This window comes from Apis florea, unplaced genomic scaffold (assembly GCF_048593485.1).
Source record: "Apis florea isolate Af1SG1 unplaced genomic scaffold, ASM4859348v1 contig_2350_pilon, whole genome shotgun sequence".
NCBI lineage: Eukaryota > Metazoa > Arthropoda > Insecta > Hymenoptera > Apidae > Apis > Apis florea.
Window position 1 is genome coordinate 4,530,380 of NW_028256565.1, and position 23,046 is coordinate 4,553,425.

The 23,046-nt window shown below is 48.9% G+C and overlaps 1 protein-coding gene and 1 long non-coding RNA gene across 4 annotated transcripts in view; one reads left to right on the top strand and one right to left on the bottom strand.

Moving 5' to 3' along the window:
* The window catches only part of LOC147658131 (uncharacterized), a 211,672-nt gene that overhangs the window by 142,622 nt on the left and 46,004 nt on the right, over window positions 1-23,046 (bottom strand). The gene's annotated exons all lie outside the window — the stretch shown is intronic.
* Window positions 17,601-23,046, top strand: part of pxb (putative Hedgehog signaling attenuator pxb) — a 205,861-nt gene continuing 200,415 nt past the window's right edge. For all 3 annotated transcript variants that reach the window (XM_086904737.1, XM_086904738.1, XM_086904740.1), the window contains exon 1: window positions 17,601-19,146. The gene's annotated coding sequence lies outside the window, so the exon portion shown is untranslated. The remainder of the gene's footprint in view (window positions 19,147-23,046) is intronic.

Genomic DNA, 23,046 nt, shown 5'->3' on the forward strand with positions numbered 1-23,046 from the left:
TTCGTCCAATCGATCTATGAATCCCGCTACACGTAACTGCACGTAATCACTTCGAGTTCCGAAGTAACATCTCGATTAACCGAGCGTTGCTACTTTTCTCTTTTCCTTCCTCGAATCGAATCGGTAATAGATTTCCGAAAAATGTTTAATTTTTATTCTCTTTTGGCTGCGCACTTTCCCTTCAAATTCAAGCTTGTCGATTGTTTCACGTTTTTCGCGAGCGAAGAAAATTATCAAACTGGATCAAATTGGATCGGTATGTTGTGCGAGTGAAAAAAGGAAAAGAATTTTATGGAGAAAGTCGTAACAAAAATATGAAAAGCGTATACGACGCGAGACTCGGGATCATCAATTCGCGGGAAGAACTGAAACCGCAAAAAAGATCAACAGCCGAACTAAAAGGAAGATGTGTCAAGCTTCGAAACGGAAACATAAACCTCTTCTCGATGTAACAAAGCGTTCGCAGACTTATATAATTCGTACAGTCACGCTCTCTTCTTATTTTTCTACTCGTACAACGTCATCCCAATGCGGTTCGATCGTTTAATCCGTTTAAAAATAGAGGCACTCGTAATCATCGTCGAATGATTAAGTATCGATTAATGGTTTAAGATTAGCAGAATTAATATCGTTTACTTTCGGGACGGTTACAAGGAAGATTTTCGTCGCGAATCGGTATCCGGACGCGCGTTTATCGCCCGAGGGCGGTGCTTGAAGCGTGGCGCAACGTTTTACGACGGACCAGGACCGGCTTAATTAGAAAATGCTTGACCCTCGTAAAGTGTGGGTCCTTGCCGCTCTGGGCGGCCGTCGACGCGGTCTCACCACGTGTCCTTCCCGAATATTATAATCCCCGAGGGGGCGAAAGGATGCTCGTACACAGTCGTAATTCCTCCTCCTCCCTCTCTCACTGCGTGTAACACGTTTGAATTCCTTCGTTAACGATCGCTCCACCCTTTTGCAAATTTCGCGTTTAAACCCGCTCTTCCGACTGTTTTCACGCGATCATTGGCGCCTGTTTCACGCGGGGGAGTGGAGTTTGCACTTGTGAAGATGTTGCGTCCGGACGTAACGTGGGTAGTCGAGGGTGGTTCTTGTAAAAGCGTTAATGAGGGGAAATAAACGTTCATCCCCTCTGAACGCGGAGGAATATTGGACGCGAATACAACAACGTCGAGGTTGTTGAGATCGACCTCCTCTCGTGCGAAATTGTAAGACCGCACCGACAATGATTCGCGCGATCGATCAAACGCGAAATTGGGTCAAGAACGTGAGCGCCGAGAAAATGGATACAGCCTTATTTATTATTATTTATATAAAAATTGGGATTGTAAATGTTTTTCAACATTTCTCGTGTTTTTTTTTTTTTGTGAAACTTGAAAGCTCGAGCAAAATTTGAAAAATCGAAAATTTTATTAATATACTATTGATATATTTCATTTATACGTTTCTTACTTATGCTTGCCTGTACGTATAAGTTATATGTGAACGTTATAAAAATTGTACGCTCACAAAATATTTATACACGATCATCGCGTTAGTTGATTCGAAAAAAAAAAAAAAAAAAATTCTGAGTATTTGGCAGAATGTATAAAAGCACGCGCGTGTGATAAAAGAGGAAAAAAGGAAAAATACATTCCTAAAAGAACAGCAGTTAACAAAAATTCTAATCGAATGCCTTCCAAACTTTCAAACTTTACCAAAAAAATTACCCAAAGTGCTCGCAATTTTTTGAACAAATAAAGACTGGGACAAAGAATCTAATTAAACCGGGCGTTTTAGAAACTGGAGGAGGGTTCGAAGCGACGAGACAAGCCTCGCGCGTAAGATCGACGTCGGCATTGTCTCGAAGACGCTTTCTCTTGGATCCGCGTAGTCTCGTCGTGGTTGTGGCGGGAACAATGGCATCGATAACAGGGGGTTGTACGCGGCCAAGATAATGCGAACGAGTCGCGCACCAAGTTGGTCGAGGGCGGACTCGTGCGCGAGACATCCGGTTAATTACGAGCAACTACGGGGAGGACAAGTTTTCGAAGCGAGAAAGGAATCCGTCAGCTGACGCCGCGACAGCTGTCCCCCCAAACCCTGCTTTCGGTAATTCTGACAATTTGCCGATTGTGTCGCGAGCATAATGGGGATCCCCCCATCGGGGGTGTGGCACGAGCCTGACTTCTTTCTCGTCTCCAACCGGAGAGAGAGAGAGAGAGAGAGAGAGAGAGAGAATGCTCTCCCTCCCCCCTCCATTGTGTTCGAGCGCGCACGAAACTGCGCTTTTGTCGAAAAGCGGTTTTGGGAAAAGCGATTTTGTCGTCCACGATTTGTCGTCTCTCTACAAGATTATATCAATGCTCGTTATATCGATGCGATTTAGGGTGCGGGTTTAGGAAGAATGGAAAGATTTGCAAAGATCCAAGGGGAGTGACGATCCATTTCGAATGATCTATCGACGAAAAAATTTTTCTGAGTTATATCGCATTAACAAAAGACTGGAAACGTTTCTCCGTTAAAAATCAAAACTATACCGCTGAAAAGGAAGCGACACGAGCAATCGAGTGTCACCGAATCGAGAAAAATTATATTTCAATATATTCCAAATCTTGCATTTCGAACTTTCGAATTTTAAAATGCTAAAATTTTTCTAAATTATGTCATATTAAGGGGAAACGTGGAAACGGTTTTCTCGGTCAGAAGGCAAAACTACGCACACCGTCGGAAAGGGAGTGACGCGAGCAATCGTGTTACCGTGACAGGGGAACGTTGAGCGTGCAACGCCCACGGAACGCAACGACCCTGGCCATTGTCACGATTTCCATCGATCTCTAATCTCTTTCTCGTAAACTGTACATATATCGATTGTTGTACACTTTTATACGTCCGCGACAGCCGGCCTGCTGCGAGCCTTTAACCCTCCCCTGCAAACACCTCCCCTCGCATTCTTCCGCGTCGTGCCATTTTCGGAGGGGGCCACGGGGAAACGTGTCGCTAACTGCCGCACCATTATTAAGGCCGCGTTCCGTTCTTCGTTACCAGCCAGACGCCGCGCCCTTCGTTCTCCGCCACCCTTTGTGCGCTTGCCTTATGGCAATTTATCGGGACCACCCCCCTCAGGAATCTCCATTTACGCGCCCCTGTAAATTATTCGATATCGCGATAAGGCGATATCCCTCCTCGCCCGGAAAATATCGATGTCCGTCTGATCGATCATTGGAGACCCTCAACCCTTTCATTGGCCACTGGAATTCGACTTATCGCAATCTCCCTCTATCCTCGTTTCCTCTCGAATTTTTCATTAACGTATATATATATATATATATTTCTTTCTTCTTCTTTTCTCTTCGTTTTAATCTCTCGAACTCTTCTCCATCCATCCATACATCCGTATTTCGTCGCGCGTCATCGCGAAATTAATCGAACTCGCCCCTTCTTTCTTTCCTTCTTTCTTTCTCTTTTTTTTTCTCGAGCCGCGGTTACTTTTATCGGCACGTCGCGCTGATTACACGAACGCACCTCTCCTCCTCCTCCTCCTACTCCGGCAAATGGAAATGGAAATCTCCGATAAGTCTGACAAATTGTTCGTATCTGCATCGTACTCTGCGCGGTCGCATCGATTATCATTACCTGCACTCCTCCCTCCCCCCCCTCCCCCTCGTAAATAACGCGGATCTCCCCCGTAAGTGTAACGAAAATTAATATTCGCTTTTTTCCTTCTCCCCCCCCCCCCGCCCTCATCCCACTCGATCGAGGAGAGCCGAGTGGAAATCAGTTTATCGGAAAGCGATAACCCCCGCGATATCGCGCCAATTTTTTCGTAATGATCATCGGTTAAACCGATCTTCCGATCTGTACTTCCGATTATGTGTGTGTGTGTATATCTAAATATATATATAGATGTCTCGATATTTGTGTGTGTAAAAGAGCGTTAGGATCGATCCCCTGCCCCCGAAAAATAAACAACAACGAATATTAATATTATCGATCAGTCGGAGAAACATATGAAATGGGGGAAAAGGTTTCTCGTGGAGAGGATGGTGGTGGTTTCGAGGAAAATTTACGAGGGCCATTTCGAGATGCTGGTTGCTACCGGCGGTCCCTCGATTATGCATGCCAAGTAGCTACGTACCGCGCTACAGTACAGTAACACCGCGACACCGGTGTACGTAGTACGTAGCTTCTTTTCGAATAGCGTGTATATTTATGCGCCGTGCGCGCACGAGTGCGATGCAACGAGACGAAGGTGGCCGGCACCTTTCGAAACGAAAACAGTTGTTCCTAGGCTGCATGCGACCCCCCCCTCCCCCTCCCCCCCTCCTTCAAATATTTAACGAAACATTTTTCAGAAAACTCTTCTCCTCTCTTCGAAAATCTCGCACGCGTCGTTTCGAATCTCGCGTCGTTTCTTATTCACGGGCCGAGGCCGTCGCTCGAGAAATGCTCCCTTAATCTCTCGCCCACTTTGGCCGAGAGTTTGGCCGATTTCTTTTCTTTCTTCCCTCCCCTCCCCTCCCCTCGACTTAACTTAACGGGGAATATTTTATTTCCCCGTGACTTCTCCGTTCTCCGTAATAATAAAATTGTTATTTATCATTTTTCACACATAGATGAACTGGAATAAACATGATAAAGCTGGACGACAATGAGTCACAATGACGTACAATTAGCGATAAAATAGTGGTGGTGGTGGTGGTGGTGGTAGCGGGCCGAATATTGATAAAATAAAATCGACGAACAAGACTTGTTAATTGAAAGGAGGGGGGGGGGGGAGGGGAGGAGGCCCGTTAACCGAAACGAAGAGGAAATGAATTAGTCACGCTTTATCGTGCACGCTTCGATCGATTCGGTGCGTGGCTATTACGCGTGGAATTGATTCGAAAAACCGGCCCTCGTGCGCCTCGGTTTGGATTATTAATAATTTCGCGGGTAAATGTTTACGGGACAAATATATGTACGGCCGCTCGGAGAGAACTTTGCGCTCGCTCGGCTTTTCGCCGCGATACGATCGTCGAATCGCGCGTTGGGAAAACACGAGAGGCGGGGGGGGGTGGGGGTGGGTGGTGGTGGTGGTGGAGGATAGAGAATTATTATTAATATCAAAATACAGGAATTTTAATATTAAACGGAACGTCATGGGAAACAATAACTCTATTAATTATGTGGCCATCTGTCCTCGACTTGGCCGATAATAACAGGTTCGATTATACCAGGTCCGGACGTCTCTTATGGCGCGTCGGTTTCGTTCTCTCCCTGGACTGGTCGAAACGAGCGCGTAATAAATACACCGCTGATAGAACCCGGTCCTATTCGAATCTCCATTAATTTCGACGAGCCTCCCCCCTCTCCTCCCCTCCTCTCCTCCCTCCCCGTTTCACTGGAAGCCGCAACATTTTTCCGCTCTCTGCACCCCGTGGCCGGATTAATCCCTTCGTCAAGCAACGAGCTTGCACCCCCTATTTTTCCACCGCGAGAGGAGAGCGTAAGCGAGAGAGAGATGCGAGAGATGAACGATAATCGATCGATCGTTTGTCAGAATCAGTGGTCAACGATATAATTGATTTCTATAGAAAAATGATTGGAGAATAATGAACTGGGCGTTTGATTGGTCGGTCGGTGGAGGATATAGAACATCGGACGAGGGAAATACATATGCACGCGATGTGGCACGTGCAGTTTCTAGAAATCGGTTTGATTGATAATATATTTATTCGAACAATATCCGCGGTTAATTAGGTAATAATTAGTAATGATTCGATAACACGGCTCGGGATAAATTTGATCACGGTACAACAATTTCGATTAGCGAGCTTGCGATACGAATGCGATTATTATTATTATTTCATGCGTGACTCGTTCCGGGATATCGATACGCGAAAACCTATTTATAAAAGTCTTTGATCCTAATTAATAAGAATTATCGAATGTTTTAGCGGAATCGAGTCAATATATACATATATATATATATCTAGACGAGCTGGATTGCTCAAAACGGCTCGAAGCTACGTATCGATCGATCTCTCCCCCCCCCCCCCCCCCCCCGATGTTCATACAAATTAATATTTGTACAAATTTTTCGTTTCTTTTTTCATTTTTTTTTTTTTTTAACGAAACGTATCAATGTATTTGTAATTAAAATTGTTTAATTATTTTTTCGGCGGTTAGTTCAATCGAACGATCCCACCAGAAAAACAATCCACGATTCTTAAGATTATTACCATTTAATTGCAACGCCTTTCGAAATCGATATAACGGATACGGGAATGATGAAGGTTAAACTGCACTTGTGTCCCCCCCCGGGGCACAAAGGCGAGGCAAAAATCCGGATCCGTTTCCATATCTCGCGGCCGATATACGACAACGAGTGTTCAATTATAATTTCGAACGCCGCAGTTCACGACGAGTGTCCACGCGCGTTGCTGCTCGTTCGCGCTTTCACCCTATTCAGGCCGCATTACAGCTCCGACACGCGGAGCTCGCTCGATACCGCGGCCCGTGTGAACCGCCGCCTACAAATAGCGAATTGCGGGGTTAAAGGGGCAGAACCGACACGTACCTCTTCTCCGATACGGGCATTACGCGACATTGGCTGGATTGCCACCAGAATCTTCGATCGATCGAGCTCCATTTCTCTTTCTCTCCGTCCGTCGAAAATAGAGATCATTTCAAACATCCTCGAATATTTATTATTGCGCGAGAAGGAGATCGAGATTGTGTTTCAAAGTGGAGGAAGAAGATTGGAAAGAGGACGGATCGATGATCGGATCTCGAACGGCGGCCATTTCCCGGCGGTAATTCGCGAGCCAAGGTAATCCCAAGAATTCTCCTCAGGAATAAGGGGGAGGGGTAAAGACAATAAGCTTGGGATATAGTGGACGAGTATAGTCCACGAAATGCGCGAGCCGCATCGAATTGAAAGTGCGCTGCCAAATGGGACGCAAATAGAACGGACGAGCGGCGTACGAGAGCCGGATCTTGGCTCGCGACGGACCCGCTGATAAAAGCCAATAATCCTCCTCTCCAGCGATAGAAACCCTTCTCGAGATCCTCCTCCCCTCCGCTTTCACCGCGCCCGAATAATCGCGAGACGAGGACGAGAGGAGAGGCTCCATATCCCGCCCGTTGGAGAAAGTTCTCGCGCGAGAGGAAGAATTCGAAGCGATCTCGATCAAAAAGTCACGCGTCTTGTAATTGTTCTTGTTTCTTTTTCTTTTTTCGTGAAACGAGAAAATGGAACATCGCTTTATTTACTTTCTCGAAGAAGATTGGATGCATTCTGCAAATACACACACACACACGTACTTTGCACTTTCGACCATTTGCACGTTCGCACGACGATCGGAAAAAATTGGTGCACGCCGGCCAAGATCGAGGCGAAAGTGGAGCGGAAACCGGAGGAGGAAGAGAAAACTTTCGATCGATCCGCCTTTCGAATCGGTTGATAGCCGTTTCCCTCTTCTTTTCATCCCCGCGACGAATCTCTCTCTCTCTCTCTCTGCTCGTTTAACTCGAGATACATGCATCGAGGGAGAGGGATCCGGGCGATGATGCCGGAGGGGATGAGAGGCGCGCACAAGCGCCACTTGTATCCATTACAGCTCGCGGAGTTATGAGGCCGACGTTTATTGGCCAACTTGTAACTCCTTGCAGCTCCGCTCTCTGAATTATTCCACGGCCCTTGCGCAAGCCTCGTAAGTTTATTTCAATTTGGACCTGCACCACTACCTCCACCCGCTCATCACCCTCTCTCTCTCTTTCTCTCTCTGCCTTTCTTTCCTCCGTCGTCGCCGTTTCCGCTCCCGAGATTTATTACGCAGCGGCGGCTACGAATTTTCATGAGCCCGTCTCAAACGAGTGACGCGAGGGAAAACAAAACTAGAGAGAGAGAGAGAGAGAGAGAGAGAAGAATGGAAAGAATATCATCTCGCGAATCCTTAATTCGCAACACCACGGACGAGTTTGAAAATCTGAAACGTTAACTGCGGAACAACGGGCTGTATATCCCTCCTCGTAAAACCGTGGAGAGAAGAGCGAGCCTCGTGGAACAAAGGGGAGAATTTTTCCGGGGATTTTTTGAAGGGAAGAAGAAGAGGAAGAAGAAGAAAGCGAGAGAAAAAAATAAAGGAAGGGAAGGTGTTAACGAAAAAACACGGGGAACCGCTATTATTCCAGTTGGCGGGGACTTGTCGTCGTGCTGCCAGGTTTATCTTGTCTCCACGCCTCGCATTGTATCGTTCGCTTCGTTAAGTGGATGCACACAACTCCGTGTCCCCCGTGTCCTCTTTGCCGAATTCATCGGATTTGCCGTTTTACCGGCGTCGCATTGTAACCGTAACGAAGCGTGTTAACATTGAGTTTAATCTCGACGAAGGGATTGGACGATAAACCGAGAGAGACACGAGAGAAGGGGGGGGGGAGGTGTAAGAGTTGTCCGTGATCGAAGCACAAAGTAACGGAGAAATATAGATAGAATTGTTGTCGCCTCTCTGCACGTTCTTTCTGGTGGGAGGCAAGACGAAGGAGGAGGAGGAGGAGGAGGAGGAGGAGCTTTCTCAGGTAACCCAGTTTCCCTTGTCCATGGAGATATCCAAGAAATATAAAAGGCGGCTGAAGAGCAGCCATTAATTTTGAAAGACATTATTAACCGCGAAATCGTTTAGAAGGCTTTATATACCCTATATTCGGGAAAGAAATCTTCCCCCATGGGATATTTACCTACTACTCCTCCCCTCAAGATAAATATCCCTTCATCGATTTATTTTTCATTCAAAGCCCAGGGCAGGGAGGGAGGCGAATAATAAATTTATAATTGATCGAAGAAAAATGTTTCCAACCATCTCGCGAGAGATATCTCGCCGCACGAAAAATGTAAATGCGCGTTTCCTCGTCGATTCTCCGGCAAACGATCCGACAATAAAAACGGCAACAACGTGCCTCGTTCCCTCGCGGAAGGAAACATCGAGAAACATCAACGACCCTCCCTCTATCGTTTCCAACTTCTCCTCGCCGGTGCGGCTTCATCGCGGTCTTTAACCGCCGCGATATTTTCTCCCCCACCCCGGCCAAGTTTCACGAAGGAGGAGGCCAACTTTTCCACGGGCGAGAGAACCGCAGAGTGGCACAATTATACGATTTCCTTGGCCGTAAAACCTCTCGAATAAGGGAGGCCCTCGTGCGTCGCGGTGCAAAACCAACTTTCTCGCTGGTCGGCTGCCCATCGTGTCCACGGCAAGTTTCGCCGTAACTGGAAAAAAAATCGAGCCATAGAATCGGAGACCCGAGAAACGCTCGATCGAGAGGATTTTTCGAGGAAAAAGGTGTAGAGAAAAGGAGAAAGAAAGTCGACGACGTGTTTATCCTTTACGCAAGGATATCTCCTTAATACGCGAACCAAACAGTCCAATTTATTCCACCGTCCAATGTCTCCTCCCTTCAGACGCATTTTAGCGTACGAAACTAACGTAACAACTGATCGAGATGCCTACCCAACCTATGCTCTACTCCTTTCCGTCCAAAGCTTTCCAACCAAGTTAACTTCGAATCTAGAATCTCCCTATCCCTATCTAATCAAAAATGATCGAACATTTGCACCTCGACATTTTCGAGCTCGAGCTTCGATCGATCCTGTTTACGCGAAACAGAGACGCCAATGGAAGATTGGCAAGAAAAAAATGGCAATACCTCCTCGGAGAGGAGTGTTCATTCGGTATTTTATCACGCGCTGGGCGAGCGATCCCGAGTAATAGTAACAGCAGCAGCATAGTAGCAGTAGTAGTCCTTGGGGGAGTATTTCGAGGGTTTGGCGGAGGAAATCAGTCGGGCAAGAAATTAAATATTACCCCGGAGAAGCGAAGGCGAGCGAGTTTCGGAAACCTTGGTGTCTCGAGCGTTCGGTGGCGCTCCACCACCGAAAGGAACGGTCTCAAGGGGGGGAGGTTGGTTGCCGGTAGGTGTACTCGGCGTGCTCCCACGGGTATCCAGGACAAATAACATCCTGACGCGGGCGCGACAAACAAGAGACCTCTGTCCCCTTGCCACGCCGCGTCTCGTCCCGGCCCTCTCTTTAAAACGCACCTCTCTTCCCGAGAAAGAGAGAAATATCGATTCGACGCCCTCGCTTCCCGCGCGGAGACGAGACCCGTCTCCGTCGTCGGTCCATCCGCTCCCCGTCTCCCTCCCCCCTCGCCTCGAGCGGACGGCAGTCGCCGCCCCGTCAATGTGATCGATCGTCTTGGCAGCGCCGCTTTTTGTCGCGACACAACTTTCGCCCCGGAAATTAATAACCAACCGGTGATTTATCCCTGTGCGCGGGGACGCGCAACAGACTCGCCCACCAAATTAATTATGCGCTTAATTAGGAAGTTTGATTAATCGCGTGAAAACGGTGAAGCTTCGTGAACGCTTCGAACGAGGAGAAAGTAATCGGCGAGGACGACGCGAAAGATTTGGCGGCAAGGAATCGAGAGGAGGCGCAGCACGTTCTCTCTACTCAGTCTTCCGCCAGTTTAACGCTGTGGGGCGCCAGGTTTAAGCGCGGCCGAGGACAGAGAGAGGATTCTAATTAAACCAGCTGCGCGCGGCCCTTCGTCTCCACCTACGTAGTTACAGTTATTGTTGTAATTATCGTCGACGCGTGCACTCGGCCCTCGTTGTAGCCGTTGTCGTTGTTGTTGTTGTTGTTATTGTTTGTCGCGAAACTTCTCGATCTCGCCTTGGCTGCCTCGCGCGCTCATCCCCCCTTTAGCTCGCGTTTATCGCGAGTTTCGGTGTACCGCCAACTTCTCCTACGTGTTCCGGTAACTGGGTTTGCCACGCCGCCTCTAATATCGTCACGGCTCCGCCAACTATGCCCCCGGAATCGAGTCGGCAACCGTGTCGCGCTGCCTTCCACGTGGATCGTTAACCTTTTTATCTCTCTGCTCGAATTCTTCGAGAATTCTTCGTTTTTTAATTCCTTTAATTCCCGAATTCTCTCCCAATCGTCGATTTTTCGAAGAGAAAATTAGCTTCTTGGACGAAGACGAGGAGGAAGGATCGATCGCTCGGATCCCTAAAGTTTCTTAGTTTGAATCGGGGAAGGGAATCGCGGCCAACGTTAAAAACTTTGTCGGCCAGCCGCATTAACTCGTCGAATGCTGTACACGTCGAGTTCTCTCTCTCGGTGACGAATATCCCCCGGAGGGAAAAGCAGGCCGTCGATGCCTCGATTCTCTCGAGCGCCACTTTCACCCACTCGACCGCTATCGCCACCCTAAAACCCGATCTCGTCTTTTATCCGTCTCTTTTTTCCTGCTTTTCCCCTCCATTCCGAACCGAGAGCTTTCCCGTTTCAACCGAAAAGCCCGAGTTGCGGTTCCCCGACCGGTTCCCCGAACAGCGTTGCGAAAGTTTTCGTTACTGTTCCGCGCTACGACCGGTTACGCCGGCCGTGTAATGGAATTTGTTGCGCAAGTTGGCTGCACGAAACACCGCCTCGTAAAAAATCGGCTACGTTGGATAACCGCCGTTCCCTCCCTTCCTCCTCTTTATCTCCTCCCTCTTATACCTCCTGAAACTGCGACTCCAACAGTTTATTCGAGCCGTTCGTGAAACCGTCGACCAAACCTTCTATCTCCTTTGTTATCGCACTCTTGCACTTTTCTTCCAAAAACTAGCGTACGACGAAAGGATCATCTCCTCGAAATCTTCGTGTTGAGTTCACCATATCTCGTATATATTTATAAATTCGTCGTTTTGTCAGTTATTAAACGTATTTCTTTCTTGCTGTTACGATCTAATTTCTACTCTAATTCCTTTCATCTTACGTACAGCCAACGATACCAATAACCTCTGATCCGAGAAACTGTCAATATCCACGACACTCTTTGATCTTGAACAGAGCGAGTCTACCATACCACATATCCACCCTTCTTAATATAAGAACGAGCTACACACCCCCTATATTAAAATCCATCTTCGAGAATCACCTTCCGTCTAAATTCACGAAATTCGTTCATCCATTCGCCATGGGGAAGGGAAGGGAAGACGCATTCTCACGGCACGTGTCGGGGCGACCTGCCGGCTTCCTCGATCTCATCAAACTTTCATCTCTCCCCCCGATCCTCGCCATTCTCTCTCTCTCTCCTTCGAGGATCCACGCACCATCCCTCCCTCTTCTTCGTTTCCATTAATACGCGCCTCCTATTAGCCCCGCTCTCGTAAATATTCGCGGTGCGGGGGGTGAACGGTTATTAAAATCGCGGGATCAACGTTCAGGGCATTAATCACACGCGCGTGTAAACGGGGGGACACTCGGTCCCCTCCCATTCTCGCGGCTAATTTCTTTCTCCGTGGAGGGGAGGGGAGCGTGTCCTCTATGGATTCTCCTAGGACGAGGCTCGTCGTCGAGAAAAAGCGGGACGATGAGGGAAGCAATCCCTTTGCACGAGCATTCTTGGACCGAGGGGCACGTATCGTTTCTTCTCATCGACGTTTGAAATTTAAAATGGACGAAAATTAAAGCGCGACAAGGAGCTGAGGGAAGCGCTTCCTCCAGGGCTTCGCCTCCTTGCTGTGTCTCGCAACTTTTTACATGACATCTGGCGTACGTAGAACGGCACAGAGGAGAGGAGTCGTAGCCGCGCGAGAATCATAACGCGACATCTGTTTGGAATGAGCGAGATTCGAGCGGCGGGGGTGGATAAAGAGGGAACGAGAGAGGGGAGAGGAGGCAGTTTTTCGCGCACATTTCATTCAGGAGACAAGGTTCTCGCTCTCGACAAGAAGACGAAGAGAGTAGCGACGACACGAGGATCGCATTACCAAGTAAAGGTATTACTACAAACGTTCCAACGACGCGTTCGCGCGACCAAAAACACGTCCGTATCCAACGATGAGCGACGATCCCCTCCCCCCTCGTTATGCGGTGGTGGCACGGAAGAAATCGAGAGTCGACAACGCGTCAAGGAAACCCATCGCTTTTTGGCCGACGGAGAAACAAGGAGATTGCGTCATCTCGTTGGAAGAGGAGGGAAGGAAAATATCTCGATCGTTTACACACGAATTACGACGACGACGATCTTATCCTTTTTTTTCGAGAGACACACGGTGCGACAGGTGCGATTCCGTCCGCGAATTCCGTGCCCGTTCGCCGCGCACGGAAACCGAAAGAATGCGAAATGAATGGGAAAGGAGGAGGAGGGAGGAAGATGGACGTTTATCTCTCTCTCTCTCTCTCTCTCTCTCGAATAACGTCATACGCGATATCGTTTTTACGGAGCAACGGGTCGCGCACGCGCCTCGAAATATCCTCTCTAGGCGATTTCGATTATCCCGAAACACGGGATAAGAGTTGGTTGTCGAAATGGTTGTGTGGTTCGCGAGGCGATCGATTACTCGTCCTCCCTCGAAGAAATTGGAAGGAGGAAATGGTATACGATAGCCTATTGGAAAGCCTCTCGAGGATCGAGGTGGAAAAACGGAGGATCGATGAGGATTTTTCGAGCACGGCCGGCACGGAAAAGATAACAACGTGACCGGAAACGCGGCATTTCGACTAATTCGAGCGAATGACGGAAAGTGAGATAACGGGAAAATGGGAGAAAGGGCGGCGGAGCGGAGTGCGGCGGTGGAAGGGGTGGAAATGGGTGGCCAACTGTCGCTACACCGGGGGACGGGGGGGAAGGGAGGGGGGGAGTAATCACGGGGGCTAAACTTTCTCTATAAATCACGAAACGATTCGGGGATATGGCCCGTTTCTGCGAGAATGGACGGAACAAGACGAACGGATGATGGCACCGGGAATATAATGGATATTAATGTCGCCTCTCTATGCTGATTCCCTCCTCCACGACCGCGTCTTCTTCCCTCAACCTTCGTGTATTCTTCGTAAATTCTCCAGATCTCTCCAGTCGTCCGATCCCGATTACGCGGCACATTTGTTTTCCTTTTTCCTTTTCTTCTCATCCATTTCCTTCTCGTCTCCCAAATGATTCTCCTTCGAATTCATTTGCGTATAAATTTCCAAATTTCCATCCTTTTTTTCTTTTTTACTCTCGCTTTTTTCGCTCGATCGAATGGAAGTTTCAAGGTTCGAATCTGCCTACATATCTCCATGTCTCCGCTCCCGATGCAAATTCCAAGATTCGAATTTCCAAATTTCCATTCTTTTCTTTCTTTTTTTTTTTTTTTTTTTTTTTTACCCTCTCTTTTTTCGCTCGATCGAATAGAAGTTTCAAGGCTCGAATTTACCTACAAATCTTCGATATATCCCTTTCTCTCTCTCCGCTCGACTCGATGGAAATTCCAAGGAATTCATCCAACCTTTCAAATTTCCATCCCTCTCTCCTTTTCTCTTCACTCGATCGTGGACCATAGCGTTTCGTCCACGCTTACGAATTTCCAAATCTCCCTTTCCTTCCCTTCTCCTCGCTCTCTTCGATCCGGCCAAACTTATTTTCCTCCTCCTATTTTTTCCCTCCTCTCCCCACAGCTTGCCCTCCGATTCGAAGGTCGCGACTCTTCCCGGGGATCGTTCCGCAGCGACCGAGCTCTCGCAGAATTATGGACCTCCGGTTCCGAGAAAGCCCGGCCATCGAGATTTAGGTGAGGCAGCCAGCTAACTACGTGTCACTCGATATCCACTCGCCGAGACGGCGAAACCTTAGCGCCAGCGCCGACTTCCGTTCTCCGGAAACGGAATTATCGGGACCGCAATGACGCAGAATTTCAATTTCGACGTTTTAAGCCAAACTTATCCGTGCCCATTTATTTCTCTCCGCGGTCGACGTTCCTCCTCCTCCTCCTCCTCCGCCCCCTCCCTTCGGTAGCTTCCGTCTAGGTGACGGGACGATAAATTTCGTTACCTTTAAAACTCGGTTGGCGCCAAACTTTATAACCGTTGAAACCGCGATCTTTCATCAGAGAGGCGTACAAGTAATTAGAATGCGATGTTATTTGTCAGCATATGACACAACAACTTGATTTCTTCAATAAGTTTTCCGGCAGAAAAACAGGAAAAAGACTACCACGTAACGAAAATATTCTTCGAGTCAATTCTTCAAGTTTCAAACGTTAAAGGAACGGGATCCACGACTCCCTTCGATTAAATTATACGATTAAGAGGTGTTAAGAGGTTAAGATAATGAAAGTTTCCAACCAAAAAACGCGTAATACTTTCACACCACAAAGAGTGTTGCTTTCGAAAGAAAATTGTTCTTATTTCAACGCTGATAACCCGAAATTTTCGCCCATCACTCGCGTTACACATACGCGTTTATAATCACCGAGGCGTTTATTCGCGATACACCGCTTTATCCCTTTCCATTGGCCGGCCAGATTGCGGTCGATCCGCGTGCTATTCGTGCATCAAATTAACCCTCGCCCTTAAACCATTCCCATCCGCAAACGCTAAGCTCGCATCCCGGTAATTTTATCGTCCGCCAGCCAGGCCTCTGCTTCCTTCGGTGACAACTAATTTATTCGGCCACGGGAGAGAGGGGGGAGGCGCGGCCAAGAAGAAGGAAAACATCGAGAGAAAGGTGGCGGGCTATCGCGAGAGAGAAAAGGATTGCTCCTCCCTTTCGCCCCAACGAATCGATCGAGAACTCTTTTCGAGAAGATTTCGTTCCATCCCCTTTTTTCTCTCCCTCCCCCTACTCGTTTCCCCGCGAATTGCTTACTTACAACTCTCCCTTCTCTCTGCAGATTTCCACCCTCTCTTTTTTTTTCGGGATTACGTTACTCAGTACGGTTTAAATGGAGGATCATCGGAGGATTCCTCGCGCCCCGATTATCGCTTCGCCTTCGTCCCAAGCGTCCCAATTGTAACATCGTATCCACCGTGTGGCTGTTGCACACCACGATCCTCGATCATGGCGTCTCGATACTATTCCAGCCGAGAATACGCGCGTGGTCGGGGAATTTTAATCGACGGATTTCGAGTCGAGTCTGAGAGCCAAGTGAGAGTTTAATTAATAATGCGTGTAAAAAGAAAAGAAAAGGAAACAGTTGAAAAATGCCACGTTCTCGAAGAGGACAAAAAAGGTTTCACGGTAAACACGCGATCGCGTTTAATCCGAATGAAAATAGTCACCACTGGCTGCGGCACTGTCAAACAACGGGACAATTTTTACTCGGATTAAGGGAGAATGGAAGGAAGGAAGGAAGGAAGGAGCGTTTCGTTCGGGGGGGGAGAGTTTGCGGATCGTGGTGTATAATAACATCCCCAAATAACGGTGGTCCAAGTTTGCCCTCGAATCGCGCGAGAGACAACTTACCTTGAATTATCGTCTCGGTTTCGCGAGATAAGCCTTTTGATAAACCGTCCCCTTTTGACAAATGTCCCCTCGAATCTTTGCCGCGTCGTCGAAATGTAATGTGCTCGATCGGGTAATGCGGTTTTTCCCGCGGAAATTGAAAAGTTCTCTTCTCTCTTCCCTCGGGGGGAAGTCGATGGGCGCGTCCGGGGATCGAGGCGAGGGCAGGAGGAGGAAGCTCGTGAAGCTCGGTTTCGCGAGAGATGAGATATCAAAATTGTTTTAAAATTGTCTCCCCCTCGGGATCGACGAGTTGGCGAGCGTCTGCGAGGAGGTTAGAGGGGGATGGAGGGATCCTCCACCACCCCTTTTTCGAAAAAAAAAAAAAAAAAAACGAGCGAATCGGCGCGATCGAATCGTCCCCGATTCGAAAAACCTCGACGCAATTGCCTCGGTTCAATATTTATGAAATCAATATTTTACTTGGCCGGCGCGTGTTTGTTCTGACCATCGATAGCCGTAGTGCGCTAAAAATTGTACCTCCATGCATCACGGATTACGCGTATTAGCCGGGGCACGCTTCGCTACTTCTCTACCGCCAACTTTTTCCCTGCTTAATTCCATTAATCCGATACGATATATATATGTATACAGTATATATATATATATTCGAACTTTGAAATCGTTCGTATCGGAGAGTTAAAGGAAATTTTTAACTCGAATCAATTCGTACATTTTCGAATCGAACCAAGAAGAGGATCGTCGTTAAGATTTCTTCTCATCCTAGATGAGAGAGAGAGAGAGAGAGAGAGATCGTTGCGGATTTTACGATTTCACACCCGCTTCTAACCCGAAACCCGTTGGATCGCGAAGAAACGTTCCGATCGATTGGAGGCGAGTCGCGGGTTACGCGCGCGTCCCTCGAGACATCTCGAAGGGGGTGTGCGAAGGGAGGAAACAAAACAGGGGAAGGTCGGATGGACGAAATCGTAGGAACCTTTTAGTCCCTTTAGGGGGAGGGAACAGATTATCCATCCATTATTTGGGGGAAGAATGGAGGGGAAAAAGTGGCGCGCGCGAGGAAAGAAGGGCAAAGGTTTCGTTCGGCGATCGCCTTTAAACGCGCACGCCATATCCTTTCGCTTCGTTATATCCCGCGCTCCATTCGTTTCCGCCGCTCGAAAACGATGTAATTAATATCGTTGCTCGGCTCTCGAATTTGCGACTGCGCGCGCTCGGCCCTCTCCTTCCAACCCGGCCGCCTGCCTCCCTCTAGCACTCCGTATCTCGCTCTGCCACCCCTCCTCTCGTGGGGGTGGCTCTCGTCGCCGAGGTTCGGGCCTCTCAGTCGTGCCGAGAACCCGCTTCGTTGCAGCAGGTTCGTCACCTCTCCTCTCCCTCGTCGGTCGCGAGCAACGTTTTCCCACACTTTCGCGGAGGACACTGTCGTCGTCGTCGTCGTTCGATCGTTCGTTCGTCTCTCGAATGTCTGCCAACGATCGCGTACGATCGCCGTCGTGCTCGCCTTCACGAGCCGTCGTTTCGAATCTGTGCGGAGAATTGCACTAGTTGGATCGTAGGACAAGAGAGAGAGAGAGAGAGAGAGAGAGAGAGAGAGAGAGAGAGAGAGAGAGAGAGAGAGAGAGGAAGGAAGAGAAAGTGTGCGTGCACCGGTATGAAAAGCGCGGCTGTTATCGCGCGCGGATCGAAGGTGGTGGAAAAGAGAAGGGGTTGTGGCGGCGATTTCACGGATTCGCGCGATCGTGTCCCGGTTTAGCGGCGGATTCCAAAGTTCTCGCCCCGAAGAGAAGAGGATCCCCTGTCGAGGTCCCCCCGAGAGAGGGGGGCCGAGTTGGAAAGAGAAGGACCGATCGATCGATCCTCCTCCGGTAATAAGGGAACTTTGCCGTGTCGGGGAAGAAAGAAGGGTGTCTCGCCGCCACCCTGGAGGAGGAGAAGAAGAAAGTGGACGGACCAGCTTGCAGCTCCATCATCCCCCGCCTGCGAAACTCTTTTGAGGAAACGATCCTCTCGGGAAACCGCTGAAGCGCATCGGAGAACCGTAAGAGACCGTTGTCGAACAGCGAGCGAACCTCGCCTTTCTCCCTTTAAAGGGGGATCGAATCGCCTTGCCTCGTCGTCCCCACGTTTTTTCCTTCCTTTTCCATTTCTCCTTCTCTTCCCCTTTTCTCTCTCTCTCTCTCGCTCGCGTCGAGAGTCAAGAGTCTCGACGGCTCCTTCTTCCAAGATCCAATTTCGGAATCGTTAACACCTCGATAAACCTCGGTCCACCATCGACACCACGACACGATTAATGGCCCGACAATTAAATATAATTAACACGGGGGATAGCGGGATACGCGGCGTTCCGCTGCCAATTAGCGCGTCAGCGCCTTATCGAACATCGACCACCGATCGTCCGCCCGCGTCGCTTCTTCCATCGTTCCATCGTCTCCTCGACCCGATAAAATCGCCGTAGTCGACGAGCAGAAAAGAGAGAGAGAGAGAGAGAGAGAGAGAGAGAAGCGACCAACGGATGCGACGAAAGAACGGGCAGAATCGAGAACCAGTCGGAAGAGGATCTAACCAGGATTACTCGGGCGATCTCGGACAGGAAAGAAGCTGCTGTGTTTCGCGCGAAAGGATGAGAATAACGGGGCGAGTCACGGCAAGTGTTTGACTCGGGTGTCGCAAGTGGAGCTGGATTACATGGTGGAGGAGAAAGGATATACGCGGTGTCGCCTTCTCGTTTCTCTTCGTGAAGAACTCGTGGAACGTTCACGCGCCGCTCTCGTTTGGGGAGCGCGTCGTCGAATCCCCGTAGGAGGAGCAGGATTCGAGGATCGAGAGCGAGGGGGCAAGTGGACGCGCGAGAAAGGAGGATGCAATCGTGACGAACGGAGGTTCCGATCAGGATCGTGAGGTAAGTCGAGATTATTACGACTTATTATATCACCGCTCTGGATTCGACGACGGATTCGCACGCGAGAGCGAGGAGAGAAAAGAAGAAAAGTAAAGGAAAGTAAGGGGAGGAGGGTTGAATCGGAAGGAGAGACTCCCACGGGAAATGCCGGCACAGAAGCCCGGGGCAGAAATTTCTTTATGCGGTGGCTGGGCTGACTTCGCGACCTTTCGCTCGTCTCCGAGGAATTTCTCGGTCTATTACTTCGTAAACCCGGGCGACGACCAGCCGCTACTTTCCCGAGTATCGCCCCCGCCTCGCGTTCATTCTTTTCCCTTAACTCGCGCTTTTCATCCCGCGTAATTTAACGTGTGTTCTTTTCAACTCGAACCAACTCTGTTGATTGCTCTTCGAAATTGCGCCACGAGTCGCTCTCCTTCCTTCCTTCCTTTCTTCCTTTCCTTTCCTTTCTTTCTTTCCTTATTTTTCGAATTAACGAGAAAAACGTTAGAAGAAGAAGGAAGCGTTGCGGGCAAACGTTCTACGATAAGAAATATATAGATTCATGTAGGAAAGCATGGACACGAGTCTTAACACAAGTCTAAGCGGCCAAGAACAAGCGTCTCTAAGGCGGCTTAGCGTTCGACGATCAAACGAAAACTTGCGGGTAGCAAAGTTCTCGGGTAATTAATAATTTCGAGAACATCAAACATCCGGTAGTACTTTCCTATTTACAATGTATATACTCTACTCCGAGCAACTACTTCGTATTCGTATTCTACGCGATTTATACACCCCTAGTTTCGAGCAGGTTGTATTATACACGCAAGTTTACATTTCGCCTTCTCGAACGAAGCACGATTCACCGCCCCCCTCTTCGCCGCCTCGTCCAAAATTCACTCGACCGCGAATTATCGCAACAGGGCGCATATAGAACAGGCTTGGAACACCTTGGATCAAGAATACGAACGAGATATCGAACACGGTTTCCCCTGCTGCGGCACCCACGATTAATTATTTCGTCACCGATGTCGACTCTAAAGAGGTTATCGAGTCTCCCCTCAAGCACTTGGTAACTTTGCGCGAGGCTTTACCCTCCTCTCTCCTCGTAAACCCGTGGAGAGGCTCAGATTTTGAGATTTTCCCTCGGCGAGAGCGATTCTCGCGCACCTGCGTCCCTTGTGCGCCGCCAAGATCAGAGAGAGGGCAGATGATTCGAGAGCATTATTAAGGACCCGAGCGCCTTCGCCATTCTGAAAACCGCGTCCTACGTTCAACCTTATCTCCGTCGAATAAGACAGGGAATTGGATAGAGCGCGTGTCGAATCGATTAAAGGGATTGGAAAGAGATGATTTCGTTCCGTACTCGTTTCTCTCTCTTTTTTTCTTTTTTTTTTATCAACAAATCGAACGATATCGATCTGAAAAATATACACGCGCGGGATACACAGTATCGTATCGCGCGACGAGGCAGATTAACGAAAGCGTGGGGAGATAAAAGGAAGATGGCGAGTGGCGATAAGCGGATACCAGGTTTCCGCCGTTTACTCGTTAGACCGCCCGATAATTGTTTATCCGCGCCGCAGCCAGCCTCGCGATACGGCCGGCAACTGGAAAATAATTAATTAGAAGTCACCTGACGCGCGTGCCGCCCATTCGATTTGGATAATGCGTTTTCCCGGCCCCGTGATTCCGCCGCAAACCGTGCAATTTTTCGAGACACTCGACCGGCAGAAATTAATTTCGCGATAGACGTGGCAGACACAAAGCGGGTTCCAGCCTGCGCCAGACTAATTAACAAACAAACGATAATCGATCGTGATTTCGTTCCTGCTTTACGCGTGTCGTCTTTCCAACCATAACTTGTTCCTCCAATTTCCGTTTCTTTCTTTCTTTATTTTCTCCCCAAAAATTTTCCCCCACCTCGAGCGAACGAGGAGAAAAATCTTAACTCACCGGTGGACAGTTCTTCTTTGGACGGTAATAAGAGAAAAGGCGCTTACTAAATTCTCACCTCGATCCGTAACTCGTAGCTACAATTCTTCTGACCGATTCGTCGACGATTCCTTAGATCCCTGGATTTTTCATCGTCGGAAAGATGATCGGAAGGAAAATCCGGAGAAATAAACGGTTTCCACTTAAGCGCGATTATCCGCGGCGAGTGTCCGAGCCGAGGTCGCGCTGCGAAGACGCTCCTTTAATCAAAAGCTTCCCACCTCGGATATTACTCAACGTCGCCCGTTCCTTCCTTCCACCGTCCCCCTCGTAATTTCGCGATACCGGCGGCCGAGGTTGCCGCGTAAATCACCGCTTTATCCCTCCTCCGTTTCTCTTTCCTTTTTTCAACACGGAGCCAATCGAACGAATTAAGAATCGGAATTAACGCCGGCGAGGCGTTCGTTGCGGAATATTGAAAGGGGAAAGAGAAAAGGAAACAAAAAAAAAAAAGGAATTTACGCACGCACTTGGGCGTGCTATCGAGCTTCGAACAGGGGAGGGAATAATAACTAACTAAGCTCGCGCGGAAAACGTTGGTTGTTGGCGGGGCGCCACGAGTGGAGAAACGAGTATCGGTTGAATCGGGCGCACGCCAATATCCGTTAACGATATCCACTCGTATGGACGAGAGGTGCGAGAAAAAGGAAGAACGGAGGAGAGAAGGAGAAAAAATGGTGATGGTAAGGAGATGAAACTCGATTTAGGATCGAGCGTATCGCGACGAAGGGAAATACGACGGAGTGAGAGGAGGAGGAGAACCATTAGCCAAAAACCGAAGCCGGACCAAGTCACGGAAAATGTGAGGTGGACGAGAGAAACGGGAGGAAGGAGGCGACCCAGTTCTTCGACCCGCGTCAGATAAATTGGATCCGAGCAGTTTTATCGTAAAACACTGGTTCGATCGACGGTGCAGCGATGGGCCGACGGTCATCGCTGGGAAAACTTTAACTTCGGTCACGGGAGGAAGCCGGTGTGGATCGTCTGCTCGCGACAGCCGCCCCCTTCCTCCCGCAGTTAGAATCAACTTTTCCTCGCCTTTTATCCCCCTCCTTTTCCCCTCTTACCCCTCTCGGTCCCCTCTCTAGCCTTCCTCTCCTGTCGTTCGACTCCTCGTTTTCGACGCGCTCTCCGACCGGTACAAATCGACCGCCCTAATCTCTCCCATCCGGTTGATCGTTTATCGAAAACTCGCTAAACCTTGTTTTCCAAAGATTCCACTGCCTCGGGGATGAAATATCGCCGTGTTTATTTCTCCCCCCGCGCGTGTAAATCGTCTTCGAACACGGTACTCGGCTGTCTTGAGTGAAATAGGAGGTGAACGAGAGAGGGGGCGGACGGTAAACGCGTTGATCCACCGGCTAAGTATTATTTAGTGGCCGGCGACCAGTCGATTTAATTTATATTCGCGGGAATACACGACGTCTTACCAACAAGCGAAAACCAACTTTTATACGAGGGACGCGTCACGTCTCGGTTTTTGGAGGCGTTCCAAACCCTCGAAATCCTCTCTACTTTGTAATGTATATGATCGGGAACGGTGGTATCGGTCGCGAAAAATTGTTACCTCGGCAAAGGAGAGGAGATTTTCAGGCCCCGCCTTCTTTTTTTCTTCTTCTTCGCCTTCGTTCTTCGTTTTCATTTCCGCTCGAAACGAAAGGATAGATAAGAATCGGCGCAGAGGAATTCGAAATTTCGCCGAGGTATTGGTTTTTGCGCCGAGGATGGATGGATGGACCGCTGCTGCTCGCTTCCCGCTTCCCGGTAATTATGCAAATAGGGTATCGATTACCGGTTAAAACGCCCGATAAAAATAACGCGGATCCGCAGCGGGCGATCGGTTATCTGCAGATTCGTATTTAAAAAAAAAAAAAAAAGAGAGGAGAAAAAACGCCAGGATCGCGTTAAATACGAGGGAGGGAAATT